This window comes from Aotus nancymaae, unplaced genomic scaffold (assembly GCF_030222135.1).
Source record: "Aotus nancymaae isolate 86718 unplaced genomic scaffold, 86718_ANA_hifiasm-v0.15.2.pri h1tg000040l, whole genome shotgun sequence".
NCBI classification, from domain to species: Eukaryota; Metazoa; Chordata; class Mammalia; order Primates; family Aotidae; genus Aotus; species Aotus nancymaae.
Genome location: NW_026988454.1, coordinates 22,546,722 through 22,563,810, shown reverse-complemented (window position 1 = coordinate 22,563,810; position 17,089 = coordinate 22,546,722).

Here is a 17,089-nt window from a genome sequence, read left to right as displayed (position 1 = left end):
ACATGGTGAAACCCTGTCTCTACTAAAATATAAACAACTAGCCAGGTGTGGTGGTGCAAGCCTATAGTCCCAGCTACTCAGGAGGCTGAGGCAGGAGAATCACTTAACCCAGGAGGTGGAGGTTGCAGTCACCTGTCACTCCAGCCAGGTGACAGATCAAGACTCTGTCTCAAAAAAAAACAAGAAATTTCATGTAATTTCAATGACACTCATATTCATATAATTCAAAGGTTAAACATCATTTTTAAACAATGTTTCCCATGCAAATTTAACATATCAAATAAGTCTAACTAGTGTGATACCTTTCCTTTTATAAAGAGAGAGAAAAAATTATTTTTATATATTCCAGAAATTCCTGGAAAGTCCCCGAATTAGCTCAAGGTCAAAAATATTTAATTTAGAACGTAATTTTGAAAAGTTTGCAAAAAAAATCAAAGGTTTAAAACATTTTATTAAAAGAAAGTCACAGGTCACTTTGAAACAATAGTCACTCATTTAACCAGAGTGATAATTAAAAGACTTCAAACATGAATACAGAAAGTTACATAGTTTTAGAGAAAAATACCCCTTAGCTGTTTTAATAAAGATGACTCAGTTTTCTTAAGTGACTGAAGACCTAGTAACATGAAGCACTGGAAATTATTTGGATAAAACACAGAATATTTCTCCTAACTGAGTTACTTAAAAGGCGAAGGAAACACTTTCACAATTAGTTTAAAAGAGAAGATCAAATTCTGGTTGTAATTCAGTGGACTTTTGATATTAAGGCTCATTATTTTTAAAAATAACTTATAAACTAATTCATCCCAATCTTAGCTGCCTTGACCACAGATAAAATTTCTTTCCTAAGATTATTTTTCCACAAACCTACAACTTTCTTATATCCATTCAGTTTTGTCTTATTCTTTTTCAATGAGGAACAGTACGTGTTTACTAATAGACCCAAATATATTTTTTTCCTGTAATAAGAAGACAAGTGTAGAAAAACTTATGTTCCACAAATAATGTTCAGTATTCATCTGATTTGGAAAGTAATTTACATATTCAATAAATATTCAGTATTTAACTGAGTAAAACTCCAAGGGAATAAGTTACCAAAGAAATTTGTAAAACTGTTTTCAAGTAGACATAACATCAAACAAAGCTAGCCATCATCAAATTACTTCCCTATAGCTATTTTCACTGCATGTGCATGTTAGGTAGTCATCATGAAAGCAAGAATCCTAAAAAGTTAACTATACTTTTTTTTTGTTTGTGCTTGAAATACATTTAGTAATGTATACTGCACGTCACTTACACATTTCCTTTATAATATTAAATATCTAGTAGAGATAAATGTATTTGACTAGGAAATCCAGGTAAAATAAAAATATTAAGTTCATATTATACCTGAAACTGACAACTCAGAAGTTGCAGCTATGGTTTTGTTTTGTTTTTTTTTAAGCCGGAGTCTCACTCTGTCACCCAGGCTGGAGTGCAGTGGTGCAATCTTGGCTCACTGCAACCTTTGCCTCCTGGGTTCAAATGATTCTCCTGCCTCAGCCTCCCGAGTAGCTGGGATTACAGGTGCACACCACCATGCCAGGCTCATTTTTTTAATTTTTAGTAGAAACAAGGGTTCACCATGTTGGCCAGGCTGGTCTCAAACTCCTGACCTAAAGCTATCAGCCTGCCTCAGCCTCTCAAAGTGCTGGGATTACAGGCATGAGCCATTGTGCCCAGCCGCAGCTCTTCTGATTAAATGAACAATATTAAACTAATCTTATTTACCAAAGATTTACCATGTTTCAAATGCTCATGAATTTGTTTCAAATTCATGAGAATTTGAAACACTTTATGGGTTAGTTTCTATAATTCCAAGAGTTTAAAGAGAAGTATTAATGTGCTGCAAAATGACATTTCAGTAAATGATGGACTGTGTATAATAAGTGGTCTTATAAGATTATAATGAAGCTGAAAAAGTCCTGTTGCTTAATGGCTTTGTAGCATAATTTGTAGTGCAATGCATTACTGACACACTTACACTGGTTACATTTGCACAGTGACAAAATCATCTCATTAGATGATTTTCAGAAGGTATCATATACTCATCTCATTAGATGTTTCTCAGAAGGTATCATATGCTCATTGTTAAGCAACACATGACTGTACTTAATTTATACAAGCTTTTAGTTTTCCTTAAGCCAATTAAATTAAGCTCTTTCACAAGTTAATTTTGTCAAAACCATCTGGAGGTAGAGGAATACCACATACAGATTACATACATACATAGATGTGTAGAAGCACATAAACATAAGTAAATACAGATCACATAACTTCTGTATTCATCTGTTCTCACAATGTTATAAAGAACTACCTAAAACTAGGTAATTTATAAAGAAAAGAGGTTTGGCTGGGTGTGGTGGCTCATGTCTGTAATCCTAGCACTTTGGGAGGTCAAGCCAGGTGGATCACTTGAGGTTAGGAATTCGAGACCAGCCTGCCCAAAGTGAAACCCTGTCTCTACTAAAAATACAAAAATTAGCTGGGCGTGCTGGTGGATGCCTGTAATCCCAGCTACCAGGGAGACTGAGGCAGGACAATCATTTGAACCCAAGAGGCAGAGGTTGTAGTGAGCTGATATTGCACTACTGCACTCCAGCTTGGTCAATAGAGTGAGTCTCCCTCTGAAAAAAAAAGAGGTTTAATTGGCTCACGGTTCTACAGGCTGTCCAGAAAGCATAGCTGCAGAGGACTCAGGAAACCTATAATCATGATGGAAGGCAAAGGGGAAATGGGTACATTCCATATGCCTGGAGCAGGAGGATGAGAACAAAGAGGAAGGTGCTACACACTTTTAAATAACCAGATCTCATGAGAACTCACTCACTATCACAAGAACAGCAAGTGGGAAATCGGACCCCATGATCCAACAGCCTCCTTCCAGGTCCCTCCTCCAACATCAGGGATTATAATTAGACATGAGATTTGAGTGGGGACACAAATTCAAACCATATTAGCTTCTGTTTTAAAATTTGAGTCATGTACCATGTACAATAATAAAAAATTCACTAGCAGTTTGTAAAATAATATATGAATCAGAATTTTATTCTGGCCAATGAATAAAACTTTCTTCATTGATAGCTATCACTTTTTACTACTATTTGTAAAAAGAACTTTTAAGATTTTTTATTTGCCAGTTTCCAAATACAGTTGACCTTTGAACAACACAGATTTGAATGGTGGAGGTCCACATATACACCAATATTTTTTCAAACAAATGCAGATAAAAAATACAGTATTCCTGGGATGCAAAACCCGCGCCTATGGAGGGCTGACTTTTTGAACATGTGAGTTGCCTCTTAGGTAAGGCAAGGCAAAAAAATTACGTCTCAAATGCACAGAGTTTAAACCTGTGCTTTAATACCATCATTTTCAGAAGCAAAGAATGGTGTCAGTAAAGGTCCACTTAAGATAAGATGGCCAAAAGAAGCAACTTAAACAAAGGTAAGGTTTGTTCTATAGATTGAAGCTGAGACCTCACCAGTGTAAGAGGTTCTAATGATTTAGCTTTTCTTTCCTTTCTTATGAGAGAGAGATCCATACTTACAAATGGAGATTTTCTTTACAGATTGATTTTTTTTTCTAACAAAAGTATCTCACAATAACTAGCTGAAATAGTCCTTATGCCAGAAAGGCATATTTTGGAGACTACTATTATTTCTAATCAATTAATTGCTTACACTTTAGCCTTTTGTAAGCATTTTAGAGAATATATATATTCTCATTTAGTCTTTTAGAAGCTCTGTATGCCAAACATACATTCTCCATTGTTTCTGTGCCATTTGTAATCCCTTTTTTTATTCTATCACATCTTACAAGTAAACAACTTGATCTAGTTTAAAACTTTCATGCCCTGGTGAATGTGGCTCTAAGTTGCCTTCAGTAAATTTCACCAATTTCTCTAGAAAAGCACATATTCTTGTTCTATAGTTCTTATATATGAAATTGGCTGGAGTTCCATTTGGAGAGTTCTAGACTTCTTGGGTCCAGATGAATCCATGATTCCCCATCTTCTTGTAATCTTATCTATCGGAAGCCTCCCTACTGCACCCAGCCAGTTTCTGTCTGATACAGTATGACATCTGAGCCCTCTCTGCTAGACCCAGTTTAGTTTCTGTTGCATCTTACACACCTAGTCCGGAAAAAATATGCTCAAATAAACTTGGAGTAGTAGACATAAATTTTGGGGCTAGTTTCTAAGAGGGACCTACTGGTGGTTACCTTCAAATGTGCAGCGAGCGGTGAGTGAAAGGGGCTCAGCAGTGTACCTATGCCCGTTACCTTGTTGCTCCTGGATGTTGTCTCTTGGAGGAGGTCTTCCTTGGATCCCACTTCTTTCACCAGAACTTTTTAGTTAATTTTTATTTTTATTTTTGAGATGGAGTTCTGCTCTGTCACCCAGTCTGGAGTGCAGTGGCCAATCTTGGCTCACTGCAACCTCCACATCCCAGGTTCAAGCAATTCTCCTGCCTCAACCTCCTGTGTATCTGGGATTACAGGCACACACCACCATGCCCAGTTAATGCTTTTGTATTTTTAGTAGAGACAGGGTTTCGCCATGTTGGCCAGGCTGGTCTTGAACTCCTGACCTCAGGTGATCTGCCTGCCTTGGCCTCTCAAAGTGCTGGGATTACAGGCATGAGCCACTGCACCTGGCCCCTGCCATCAGAACCTTTAAAAGAAAAACTATAGAGAAAATAAGTTTAATGGAGTTTAAGCAAACAATTATTCATGAATCAGGCAGCACTCAGAACCAAAAGAGGTTCAGAGAATTCTGCTGTGGCAACATTGGCAGCAGGCTCTTTTAGGCTGAGACAGAAGTGAGACAAATAAAATGTATTTGATTGCTTAGAGTGAGGGGACCCTAGGCAGAGGTTACTTGGTAGTTTCTGACTGATAAGGTCTCTACTTTTATTTTACTGTTATGTTGGGCTTTAGTCTGCTTATATAGAAACTTAAATCTCTAGAGTCATCCCAGCCTAGTGATCTCCCAATTAAAAAAATTGTTTTTTACATTGGGAAGTGATTATTTAACATATGTTTACCTTTTACATCTGTGCTTATTGCTCACTTCATTATTTTCCAAGTTATAAGCACAATTAGAAAAAAGTAAGGCCTGGGTCATGGAGCGAGACTCCATCTGAGAACAACAACAACAACAATAAAAACAACAAAAAACTTCAAAACATAAGTTTAAACTGACAGTTTTCTCTGAGAGTCCTGGTCAGTAAGTGAGGAAGAAAGATACTGAGTTAAAACTTAATACATTTTATTAGCAATTCTCCAGTGCATGGAAATATATTTTGTTTTAATTTGTTCATCTATTGTCTGGATAGAATAGGCACAACAGAAATTAAAAGCAAACCAAAGCTCTTTATGAGGAAAGAACTAAATAAACACATAACAAAACAAGATCGAGTATTTCGATGTTAGATTTTCTACTTCTGCCATTTGGAGAAACTAGGGTATTGTAGAAATTAATAAGGCAGCACTTTATGGATTGACTTGTTTTAGTAAACAGAGATCCCTCCAACTCTTTTGTTTCAGAGAAGCAATGTAAACTAAGATCCGAACTCTGTATTACACTACAAATAGCTATTCTAATCTGCATGTCAGAATAAAATCTACAAATTCATAGTAATTAGGCCACATGGATATTTAACAGAACATTTAAAAGACATTTTTATAGGCACTTTCTCTGAATAAGGAAGAACTCCTGTTTCAGCTGCCTTCTCTATATAGCTGAATTTATCTGTTAACAGGATTAATTTTAATAAGCAATTTCTAAGATCTAACAAAAATTTATTTTAAAGTATTCATTGTTTTTCACACTAAATCTAGTAGGAAAAGAATGTTTCCCAAATTTTATATACAGAAAACTGAAGTACAGAGAGAAATAATGTGCCCATGGATATTATTACAGATGAAGTTGGTAAGGCGAGATGCATAATCAGTTTGTCAGCTCTTGGTATCTTTATAGCAGTTTAGGTCTGTTCTTGGTGGTTCCTCTGCCTGTGTGGAATTCACCTAAATTTTGGAGGGTTACAGGCCATGGAGGAGAGGATTCAAGAGAAGCCCATGAAGTAGATAGAACTATCCACAGGCAGGTGTTCCCCGAGGAAATGAATTGGCTTCTAGGATCCACCCCTCTTTGCCGATTAGTAGAAACCATCCTTGAATATGGTGAATAGGTAATGGACTTCTGCTAGGAAGTTACTTGCACTTTATTTTCTTATCTAATGAAAGGGTCTCACAATAACTGGCTGAAAATAGACCTCATGCCAGAAAGACATATTTTGGAGACTAATTCAGCTATACAGGCTATTTCTCAACCCAGTCTGTGTTGAGAAGACTAAGTTTGTGAGTATGTAATCATCTACACACACACACAGACCATTTAACTTGAGGGCACTGTGTTGTGTGCCCTCAAGATAAATGGTCTGTGTGTGTGTAGATGATTAGCTTGAGTCAGAATTACACCTTAAATACAGAGAAACTTAAGGTATATAGAGAATGTATCCACACTTGTTTCCACAGCAACAGGATTTCGCCCCCTGAGCTTAATCCCTAAATGTCAATTTGATGATTTCACTCTAAATTTTAAAAGCTTATCTTAGCTAAATCTAATACAATTTGTAACATTTCAGAATTCTAGCAGATATAAATAACCTCAGACCCCACTATAGAAAAAATAAATAATTAGCACTTCTTAGTCCATTTTGTAAGATGCAATAAACGATAAAAATAGTTAAACGACATTCTATTGTTGTTTTTTCTTTTAAATCTGCTTTTTTTTTCTCAGAGGTATAACAGGGCATTTAAATAAAAATATGACAGGGTAGTATTGTGCCTGAAACAGTACAGTAATGAAGACTTTTTTGTGTTAGTAACTTACTAATTCTTGATGACTTTGGATCCAGGCACACACTTTTTTGGATGTGTAATTTCTAGTAAAATCTCAACTCTAATTCTGTACTGTGTCAAAAATTCCCTAAAAATACAAGTGTTAAAACAATCCCCCTTATTTAAAATTCATACTTGATACATTTTTAAATATTGAATTTTGGCCACACACTGTGCAGATAACAGTTTTTCGTAGTTTTCCGGGAATTTTGCTGTCATCGATACTTGCTTTTTTACAACTTTAAAAAGTTTCTTTTAAACTTTACAAGATAATGGTAGTAAGGTGACAATATCTTTTACACTAATCATCTTGAGTCTCCAGAGAAGAACTGTAAGAATCTTGAAAAGCAAGACAAAAAAGATACGCCACCCTTAATTGTACAAATACAGTCGTTTAACAGCGTAATGACATTTTGGTCAGTGATGGAACGCATATACAGCAGTGGTTTCATAAGTGATAATATTGTATTTTTACTGTTTTAGGTTTAAATAGATTTTGATAGACAAATGTTTACCATTGTGTTTTAATTGCCTACACTCTTCAGTACACAACATGTACAGATTTGTAGCTGAGCAGTAATAGGCTCTGCTGTATAGTCTAGGTGTGTAGTAGGCTATGCCATCTAGCTTTGTTTAAGTTCACTCTATGAAGTACACTTTATAATGTTTACATAAGGATGAAATCACCTAATGATGCATTTCTCAGTATGCAATCTTGTCGTTAAGCAACACATGACTGTACCAAACTGTCAAGGAAAGGGTCATAGGCAGTCTATACCTCTCCATAGGAATTTTTGTAAACGCTGGAAATGCTAGACTATTGAGGCCTGCAGCTATGGAAACACTATGTAGCTAATGGCTCCATTTAAAGGAATTGTCACTTCTCTATTGTCCTTTTCATTAGTCACTGCCACTTTTCTGTTTTGCCAGTTTCATTTTTCCTCCATGCAAACATCCTGTAAGGCATTAAAAAGAAGGGTGGGAGACTAATTAGTGTGTCAAGGGGAACTAGAGGTATGGTGAGAAATACAGAATCTCATTTTCCTTTCCCCCCTTAAAATTGATTTTGCTGTCAGCATTTAAAAAATAACAAATGGAAGTGCTTCTGTTGTTTGATGGAGATAAAGTGCTTTCTCCTCTCCAAGTATAATTTGCTGCAAATTCTATTAACCAAAAATATATTTCAGAATAAAAATTATTAAAAATTTTGAATGTCTTAAATAGATAGTCTAAGTATCTGTGACTATAAAATGGATTGATTGGTATTTGTTTATAAATGTAATTAGGACAAATCCAAATATAAGTGAAGTAAAAGATATATAATTACATTAGAGTACTTGCCAGAAAAGTGATGATTTTTTTAAAAAGCTATGTAGCTGGGAAAAATTTTGCAATCTGTTATTATAAGTATTATATTTATATAGTTTGTTTAGTTGCAGATTGAAGGAGAGGTAAGATTTCGTTGTTGCATTTTTCTTTTAAGCTGCCTCTAGACTTTGCTTCTAGGTAGAAAGTTCTGTTTTGTAGTGTGGTTTGGGAATGTTGGCAGGAAGGTGTCACAGGCTAACTTTTATCAATGCTTTTCTTTTCTTTTTTGAGGAAAGGAGTGGGCAGGCACCAGTTCTGTCTATCAACTCCTTTTGTTTCACACTGAGAAGTAGGCAGGATTTGATTGTTTCACATTGTTATCTTGTTTGATTGATATCCACATCCTTCTAGTTTGGGCATTAGTGATATGGAAAAGTTAGACTCTTTTGCCAGGGTGTCATTTGTCTGAGTTATTAGGTATTGATGACCTGAATGCCAACCCTACACTACAGTTCCACTAATTTGTAAGCTTTTCTGGTTTCTGCTCCTTCCTCTTGTCCTGTTTTCCAAGTGATCAATTTCTGTTAGGTTTGTTTGTTTCCAACTGGATTGCTTTTTTATACAGTTTGATTTAAAGATGTTGATTGATTTCTCCTGTCCTTCCTCTGGAATGGTACCCATACTTATTGTATTTTATTATTTTATATTTATTTATTTACTATAGTAATTTCCTATCTTCTGTGTTCTGCCCTCAACTCCCCAACAGCTGTCTTGTTTTTAGTGATAAATTGTTTGTACAAGTTGTTTTAGTGATAATACACTGTGGTTAGTTAACAAAAAACTTGCAGCGTACATAGAAGGAAGTGTTCTAGTTTTCTTTGTATGGGGAACGTAGTCCCTGCCTGCTTTCCTTTCCCTTCCTTCCTTCGTCCCTCCCTCCCTCCCTCCCTTCCTCCCTTCCTCCCTCCCTCCCTTCCTCCCTTCCTCCCTTCTTTCCTTCAATTTCCCAGCTTTGCTACAGGAAACCATATTTCAGTTCTTTATAATAGGGCCAGGGAAGGTGCCAGAAGGTGGGAGAGCATTGGGTCAGGATGCAGGGTGAATCCCCACACCCATAAACCTCAAAATGATCAGATAGGCATAAAGAAAATTTAAAAATTGTCCTTTAAGGAATGGGTATAATTTTCTCTGACTCCTTTCAAGGTCTTGATTTCATTTTCATCTGTGGAAAGGTGGACAAATGAGTCATGTTCTTCTCAGTGGGCTTTCAACAACTTGGTTAGAAACTAATACGTTGTTTTTTTTTTTTTTTTTTTTTTGAGATAGAGTCTTGCTCTGTTGCCAGGCTGGAGTTCAGTGGTGCGATCTTGGCTCACTGCAATCTTCGACTCCCTGGTTCAAGCAATTCTCCTGCCCTAGCCTTCCAAGTACCTGGGATTACAAAGGCACGCCACCATGCCCAACTGATTTTTGTATTTTTGGTAGAGATGGAGTTCCACCATGTTGGCCAGGATGGTCTCGATCTCTTGACCTTGTGATCCTTCCACCTCAGCCTCCTAAAGTGCTAGGATTACAGGTGTAAGCTACCACACCTGGCCTAAACTTTTATCAGTTAAAAACTAATCACTTTCTCCTACGGGAGAAGTTAAGGGCAGTTGTTAGGAGTTAGAAAATAGAAGAAAGATTGGGGAAGTACTAAGTGAGGAACAAGCGTACACTGAGGAGGAGAGGCCACGTGGCTGAGTCCTGGTGGGAAGCTCAGGGCTTTGCCGCTGGGTCAGCTTCATCTGTTGCCTTATCCTCGTTGCATTACTTGGAGCACATTTCCCAACCTTTCTGACCCCCAGTTTCTTCATTTGTGAATGAAAAAATAATATCTATTCCCCAGAGTTATTGTGAGGATTAAAGAAGATAACATTACTCTGAACTGTGTCTTCTTGAGGGCTGAGATTTTGTCATTTGCACCTTTCTATGCCTCAGAGTCTAATACAGTGCCTAGCACACAGTAGGTGCTCAGTAAACATCTAGTTGAATGAAAGAGAGGACAAGGAATCTAACAAAGCTGGATATTAAAGAAGTAGCTCAGAAAGATAAGCAGGAAAACAGGAAGAAAAATGGAAAGATGAAGGATGGAGAGCTATTTGGACCTCCAGGTTAAAACTGATGCTGCCTAGAGCTATAGCCTCCCTTTCTCATGTCTCCCAGGGAGGGCTCTGTTACTGTACTTTTCTAAAGCCATCAAAGTGTAAACTGGAAATACAGGCTACAAGTAGGTAGTGGCCAATTGCAGTAGCTCACACCTGTAATCCCAGAACTTTGGGAGGCCAAGGTGGGCAGATCATGAGGTCAAGAGATCAAGACCATCTTGGCCAACATGGTGAAACCCCGTCTCTACTAAAAATACAAAAATTAGCTGCGTATGGTAGTGCGCTCCTGAGTAATCCCAGCTACTCAGGAGACTGAGGCAGGAGAATTGCTTAATAAAACCTGGGAGGCGGAGGTTGCAGTGAGCCAAGATCGCACCACTTCCTTCCAGCCTGGCGATAGAGCGAGATTCTGTCCCAAAACAAAACAAAACAAAACAAAACAAAACAACAACAACAAAAAGGTAGTGATAGCACACAGAAGGGAATATTTCTTTTTAAATGGGTGTATAAGCCAGACCCCACTTCCTCACCTTGTCTAATGCTCATGGTAATTTGTTCAAGTATTCCCATTTCAACTCGTAGATTCATGAGAACTGCAAGATCACTACCACTGCTCATACTGATTCACTTGTGGCCTCTGAAACTGTCCAGCATATCATTGTTTTATTTCGGCTAGCAAACATGGAGGAGTAGTGGTTAGTCTTGTTCCTTATTTTCTCAGTGATTTTTATTAATCTTCATTTGACACTCTGAGAAATGTGTGTGGGTTGTAGATGGCCAGTTCAGAAAGGTCATCTAATGTCAACTCAGCCCGTGGTGCATTGCAGATGAATGCTGACTACAGTGCAGTGGCATTTTGGTGCTCTATTTGTCATAAGTTTTGAATAGCTATCTCACACTTCACCCCTACAAATTATATCATGTCACTGTGGGTTTTGGAGAACACTCTTCTCTATTTACATCAAGATCAGAACTTGATCTTATCATGAGATTTTCTACGAAAATCTATTTTTGATGTTTATTGGTGCCTCAAAACTTAAAATAATAAACCATACGTACTGATAAGAAAAAGAAGGCATGGAGATGGTCATTTCATTAAATCATCAATATAAGAGATGGCACCTAATCAAAACACAACTAAAGAACAAAATAGCAAATTTCTTGAAACAAAATCCAGGTACAGGCTGGGCATGGTAGCTCATGCCTGTTCTCTCCGCACTTTAGGAGAGCAAGGAAGGAGGATTGCTTGAGCCCAAGAGTTCAAGACCAGCCTGGGCATCATAGCAAGACCTCATCCCTACAAGTTAAAAAAAAAAAATAGCAAAGCATGCTGGTGCACATCTGTGGTCCCAGTTACTTGGGGAGCTGAGGTGGGAGAATTGTTTGAGCCCCGGCAGTCGAAGCTGCAGTGAGCCTTGAATAAGCCGCTCCACTCCAGCCTGGGCAACAGAGGGAGATCCTGTCTGCATTCGTGTCCTTCATAGGGACATGGATGAATCTGGAAAGCATCATTCTCAGCAAACTGACACAAGAACAAAAAACAAAACACCACATGTTATCACTCATAGGCGGGTGTTGAACAATTAGAACATGTGGACACAGGGAGGGGAGCATCACACACTGTGGACAGTTGGGAGGGCTAGGTGATGGACAGAGGCGGGTGGGGAGGGATAACGAGGGGAGAAATACCAGATGTGGGTGATGGGTGGGATGAAGGCAGCAAACCACCTTGCCATGTGTGTACCTATGCAACAATCCTGCATGATCTACACATGTACCCCAGAACCTAAAGTACAATTTAAAAAAAAAAAAGAAAAGAAAAATAACAAAGTGTATATATTTTTAAAGTCAGTGTTTTGAACTAACTGAAAGATGTGTGCATTTGTTGAGAAGAGCATCGTTAACCAAGAAAAGAAGCTTTACATCTCACCCAGAGGCACTTGCTGCTTCTCTCTTTTGGGGTCATGATCACAGCAGGTTCCCAGTCCTCACAGAGTGCTGCATGGTCAGGAACTGTGACCTCAGAGCTCTGAGAAGCGAGGGAAGCTACACTGTTTTCCTGGTTGTTCTTTTAGATCCATGGAGTAGTTTTCCATATAAGGTGGAAGCAACAGAGTGATGACATACTCCAGTTTGCAGCTCTGCTTTCCATAACACAGATCATGTCTAGGTTCAAATCTGTCAACTTCATGCCCTTTGTAAGTATTAGATTCTCCGCTTTCTAGCATGTAAAATTTTTTTGAATGAGCAGCAAAATCTGATCCTTCAGAGTGAATATTCAACACAAAAAAAGAAGACTAAAAAGAGTGGCAGAAGACAGGCTTGGTATCGGTGAGTTTTAATTGAACACATACTATGTTCCAGCACTGTTCTGGGCATTTTAAAACAGAGCAGGGAAATGGTAGCTACAGAGGGTTGACACATAGCTCTGTATCTTGGTTATTGTCAAGGGGAAGGTGAGTTAGTCTTACAGTAAATTATGTTGACATGGCACCTCAGACAGTGGGGCCTTTCTTACTTGTTTTCTGTCTTGTGCATTTTGTAGCCTCCCACAAATGCCATTGTGATGGTCTGTCTTACGGAACAATTCACTTAGTCTATTAGAGTGACAAGTGGTAGGCCTCTGCTAAAGCAGAGAGAGCACATGGTGCCATTGAAAATAAAATGTCCTTGGCTTCTCTCATTACTCATATACCTGTGACACTGTGTTTCTTTTGCCTTATAAAATGGCCTTTCCTCATGTTGCTGTAAGGGCTGAAAGGTCATATAGCCTTTGGCTTATTGTTTAAAGCTCTCAAAGAAGAACTTATTATTTTTTAATTGCATTTCCTTTCTACTACATTAGAAGCATGTCAAATTGGAAAAATCAGGCTGGGATGGACTAAGGTGCTTCTTATTTTTTATTTTTATTTTTTAGACAGAGTCTTGCTCTTTCTCCAGGCACCAGGCTGGAGTGCAGAGGTGTGATCTCAGCTCACTGCAACCTCTACTTCCCAGGTTCAAGCAATTCTCCTGACTCAGCCTCCCAAGTAGCTGGGACTACAGGCGAGCGCCACTATGCCAAGCTAATTTTTGTATTTTAGTAGAGACGGGGTTTCACTATGTTGGCCAGGATGGTCTCAATCTCTTGCCCTTGTGATCTGCCTGCCTTGGCCTCCCAAAGTGCTTGGATTAAAAGCGTGAGCCACCACGCCCAGCCAAGGTGCTTCTTTTACCTGTGATGGGTACCACATTTTTTATAGTAAAAATCTTGCAAAACTTGGTTTTTTACTCTTCAGAGTAAAACGTTTACTCTGAAGGACACCGTGTTCTCAAATATCCTTCTATTTGTCTTCACAATAGCCCTGAGAGGTAGGAAAAAGGAATAAATATTACTGTCATCATCACATAAATGTGGCAACTGAGGCTCAAAAAGAGTACCTGTCTTATTTAAGGTAATTTAAGGATATACTTGACAAGTCTGTAAATATTTGTTAGTCATAGAGAAATTGACAGGGGCAAAAACACAACTTGATTTTTTAGCTCCATGTCTTCCCACTACATTAATTTTTTGCTAACATAAACAACCAGATTCAACATGTTAATTTATCAAAATCATGATTGTGTGGGATCTCAAACACAAAAGTATATAAAGTGGAAGAGAATCATCCTGGATTCAGAAATTATCAGACATTGAAAGCCTGAGCCAAGGAAGACATAGCCCCTTGCTTTCGAAATCCACTAAAATAAATTTTTGCAGTGATAGCTATTACTTCTCACATATGGAAATTAACAATAAAATGATAATATATACAACAAACCTTTGTTCTTTTCCCCCCATTATTCTAGGTCTTTATTTCATCAATCTTAGAGAGATTTTCCTCTCAAGCTTTGTAGATGTCAGCTCTTACTTGTGACAGCAAGTGACTGGCTGACTAATCTCAACCTTGGTTCAACAGCAAAGCAAACTTTCTCACTGAAGATGGCCATTCTTGAAAAGGCATATCTGGGTCAGTGAGTGCAGGTAGGTGTGCTGTGTTCAATTAACGCAATGGCAGCATACCAAACTGGGATCCTTTTCCTCTCGTCTCCGATGCAAGCACCTGTTCATTAAATCTGTTCATTTCCCCTCACTTTTGGAAGTTAGCACAAGTGACTAGTAACAGAATGACTTCATATTCATTTCAAGAACACTCCTGTTAGTGACCATGTTTAAAAATGTTGTTTGTTTTAAGGTTTCAATCGTCTTGCTCTAGAGAGGACGTTATTTTAGTAACTGTGCTCCTTTTGGCACCCTAATAGATGCTTCTCTCCTGTGTGGACTGAGGAAGAGTGAGTAAAGGGAAAGGGAATTGGCCAGGAGAGAGAGAAGTAAAAAAATTCAAACACAGGAGATTTCAAGCAGTCAGTAAACATTTCTGTTGTCTTTTCAAGTAAGTAGAAACTCATATTTGCATATTTACATAAGAAATTCTCCTTTAGGAAGGATATTATTATTCTAATATTCCCTTTTTATTGATGGGATAACTGAGACCTGTCAATACGTAAACTGTCCTGATTCACCCAGCAGGTAAGTAGTACATAGAGCCTCCACCTCGTTCTCTTTTCAGAGCCACACTTTCCTCCAGTCTCCTTGCCCTTTCAACGACCATTGGAGGCTCTTCAGGGCAAGGACTGCATCTTCAATATTGCGACCTCCCTCCCGGCGTATTTGACAGTCGTTGCACACAGTGCTAAATCAGTAAGTGCTGTCATCTGTCTGCTGGGTAATAGTCTTTTGTGAATTAGTGAAATGGTGTTTTTCTTTCTCAATGTAGCGTAGCTGAGCGACCTCATCTGCTATCTCCGCTGCTTGCTGTCATCACAGCACTAGCCCCTGGCTACGGGGCCAATTTTGTTCAGAGCCATCTTTCAGTCTCCCAGATACATGTGGCTCTCAACAGAATTGCTGACTTTCAAGCATTTTAGAGAAAGACAAGATTTCATGCCTACAAAAACAAGACAGCAAGTATTCTGGCAAGCGGACGTCGTAATCTCGCTAAGTTTAGTCTTTATGATGAATCATCTAGAGGCTGTTACTTGCTCTGGGTCTTTGGCTGTTTTATTTTTAGAAAATCTGAACTTCAGTGAAATCCATTTGCTGATACATAATCGGAGTGGATCCAGTCCAAACGAGGTAATTATGGGTCAGCTGGAGGTGATTATCTGAATCCACGAGACAGCCCCAAGCTCTATGCAGGACTTTTAAAACAACATTTTCTTCCTCGTGACCAATTTTGTAGTTATGAAGCTTTTTAGGAGCTCTTCTTGCGTCATCTTAACATGGTTTGTTATCTTTCTGCCTTTTCTTGGAAAAAATAAATCTTCTCACCAAAATTTTATCTGAAACAGTGAGAAAAAACAGAATGTGATTGTGCTGAACTGATACTCACAGGCGTGCCTGCTATCGTCAGGACACCTTCATTGTGGATGTCCTTTTCTGAGATCATTTTACAAAGTTTTCCAGGGCAACTTCAACCCAGCCTCCATGATGAGAGAAGCGATTTCACAGGGGTACTCTTTCTTCTTTAATTTGGTAGCTTTTAAATTTCCAAAGAAAGATTGGCAATGCACTTTGCTTTATAGCTATTAACAAGAGAAAGCAAATGCAACCATTTTAAATGGGTTATGTCTGCTGGGCTGGTTTTGTCTCTAATGGGTGGGAGGATGCTTTGTGCAGCAATTAGAATTCCGTAGTTCCCTGCCTGTGCTTTTCCCTGTGTGTCAGTTGTTTTTCTATTGTTGAACAGTCAGCATCTCCCGCATCTTGTTGTCTCTAAATTGGACTTCTGCTTCCCCTTCATCTTGCCTCGCTGCCTTGAGATGGACTCCGAGAGGTCCTAATAAATGTGTCACCAACCTCACATGCTTAGATCTTCCAGTTTTCACCACTCACTTGGGGTCTTAGCAGGAAAAAGCAGAAATGTCTATTATTTAGGCTGTGTTGGAAATAAGTCCAACTTTTCCCAGTAGGGATTGTATGCTATTTCAGAAAAAAATTTTTTGAAAACCCTTTTGATGACCAGTTTCAGCTCATTACCTCCCCCGATCACTGGCTGCAAACAATTTCTGGAAATACAGCTTTCATGTTCTCTTCTTCTATCTTTCATTCTTGCATCCAAATTTCAATAAATGGCATATGTTTGTGCTATGAAAAGCATCATCCTTTTGTGAAACAAGGTGAATTTGTTAGGTTAAAAGAATAGGTTTCAACAAATAGAAGAACTGTCCATTGACTGAGTAATCTGGACGTTTTAATTTCATCTTTCCGAGTCTCAGTTTCTTTATTTAGGTAATCGGATGGATAATATGTACTCCACAAGATCATGGAAATCATCAGATATGGCTTATAAACCAAAAAATATTCTCAAGTTACTAATTGTTAGTCTACTATCAGTTTATGCATTCATATGGTCTATATATATGTGACAAAATTTGGCATTTTATATTAGTATATGTCTTAGAGTTCCTAGGGTCGTTGAGCACAACATATGTGACCATTTCCAATATTAGCAGAGTAAAAGCAGATAGCAATTTGATATATACCATCCAAGCATGGAGTGGATGAACTAATAACTGAGAAAAAGAAAACTAAATTAAAAGAAAAGCAAATTCACGACTTTCTAGAATCATATTTCTGGAAAGAACCCTAAAGATGATGTAATGTTTAT